A 1,609-nucleotide genomic window follows, 5' to 3' on the forward strand; every position below is an offset into this window, starting at 1 on the left:
GTCCTCGTGTTGCATTCCCTTTTTAATTTTTTTCGCGCCGCTTGCAAAACAAAACGCACGTGTAAGTAATATATTTACCGTGTTTTATTATTTTGCACGAGTGCGGTAGGTCATAGCTGGGTGCTCACGATTCACGGGTCCAGCGTCGGCGTTGTGGCGCGGCAAGCGTGCACTGGTGCGGTTGAGAGGGAGGGGTGGAAACCGCGTTAAACTCGTCTCCGTAGTTGAGAGGGAGCGGCCAAAGCAATGTGCAATCGTTTTTGTAGTGGAGCTGGGAGGGGCAAGGATAAGGGACGAAGACCGGGGTAACATGTTGGATGCGATCATACCAGCACTAAAGCACCGGATCCCATAAGAACTCCGAAGTTAAGCGTGCTTGGGCGAGAGTAGTACTAGGATGGGTGACCTCCTGGGAAATCCTCGTGTTGCATTCCCGTTTTAATTTTTTTCGCGCCGCTTGAAAAACAAAACGCACGTGTAAGTAATATATTTACCGTGTTTTATTATTTTGCACGAGTGCGGTAAGTCATAGCTGGGTGCTCACGATTCACGGGTCCAGCGTCGGCGTTGTGGCGCGGCAAGCGTGCACTGGTGCGGTTAAGAGGGAGGGGTGGAAACCGTGTTAAACTCGTCTCCGTAGTTGAGAGGGAGCGGCCAAAGCAATGTACAATCGTCTTTGTAGTGGAGCTGGGAGGGCCAAGGATAAGGGACGAAGACCGGGGTAACATGTCGGATGCGATCATACCAGCACTAAAGCACCGGATCCCATCAGAACTCTGAAGTTAAGCGTGCTTGGGCGAGAATAGTACTAGGATGGGTGACCTCCTGGGAAGTCCTCGTGTTGCATTCCCTTTTTAATTTTTTTCGCGCCGCTTGCAAAACAAAACGCACGTGTAAGTAATATATTTACCGTGTTTTATTATTTTGCACGAGTGCGGTAAGCAATAGCTGGGTGCTCACGATTCACGGGTCCAGCGTCGGCGTTGTGGCGCGGCAAGCGTGCACTGGTGCAGTTGAGAGGGAGGGGTGGAAACCGTGTTAAACTCGTCTCCGTAGTTGAGAGGGAGCGGCCAAAGCAATGTACAATCGTCTTTGTAGTGGAGCTGGGAGGGGCAAGGATAAGGGACGAAGACCGGGGGAACATGTCGGATGCGATCATACCAGCACTAAAGCACCAGATCCCATCAGAACTCCGAAGCTAAGCGTGCTTGGGCGAGAGTAGTACTAGGATGGGTGACCTCCTGGGTAGTCCTCGTGTTGCATTCCCTTTTTAATTTTTTTCGCGCCGCTTGCAAAACAAAACGCACGTGTAAGTAATATATTTACCGTGTTTTATTATTTTGCACGAGTGCGGTAAGTCATAGCTGGGTGCTCACGATTCACGGGTCCAGCGTCGGCGTTGTGGCGCGGCAAGCGTGCACTGGTGCGGTTAAGAGGGAGGGGTGGAAACCGTGTTAAACTCGTCTCCGTAGTTGAGAGGGAGCGGCCAAAGCAATGTACAATCGTCTTTGTAGTGGAGCTGGGAGGGCCAAGGATAAGGGACGAAGACCGGGGTAACATGTCGGATGCGATCATACCAGCACTAAAGCACCGGATCCCATCAGAACTC

General features: G+C 51.5%; 3 non-coding genes across 3 annotated transcripts; all 3 read left to right on the plus strand.

Moving 5' to 3' along the window:
• Window positions 1-315: 315 nt before the first annotated feature.
• LOC123177865 (5S ribosomal RNA) lies at window positions 316-434 on the plus strand. The gene has a single exon (XR_006489174.1). It is a non-coding gene; the product is annotated as a 5S ribosomal RNA (ribosomal RNA).
• Window positions 435-731: 297 nt separating this feature from the next.
• Window positions 732-850, plus strand: LOC123177866 (5S ribosomal RNA). The gene has a single exon (XR_006489175.1). It is a non-coding gene; the product is annotated as a 5S ribosomal RNA (ribosomal RNA).
• Window positions 851-1,147: 297 nt separating this feature from the next.
• On the plus strand, window positions 1,148-1,266 carry LOC123177867 (5S ribosomal RNA). Its single transcript, XR_006489176.1, has one exon. It is a non-coding gene; the product is annotated as a 5S ribosomal RNA (ribosomal RNA).
• The last annotated feature ends 343 nt before the right edge of the window (window positions 1,267-1,609 follow it).

This window comes from Triticum aestivum, unplaced genomic scaffold (genome assembly GCF_018294505.1).
Source record: "Triticum aestivum cultivar Chinese Spring unplaced genomic scaffold, IWGSC CS RefSeq v2.1 scaffold32198, whole genome shotgun sequence".
NCBI lineage: Eukaryota > Viridiplantae > Streptophyta > Magnoliopsida > Poales > Poaceae > Triticum > Triticum aestivum.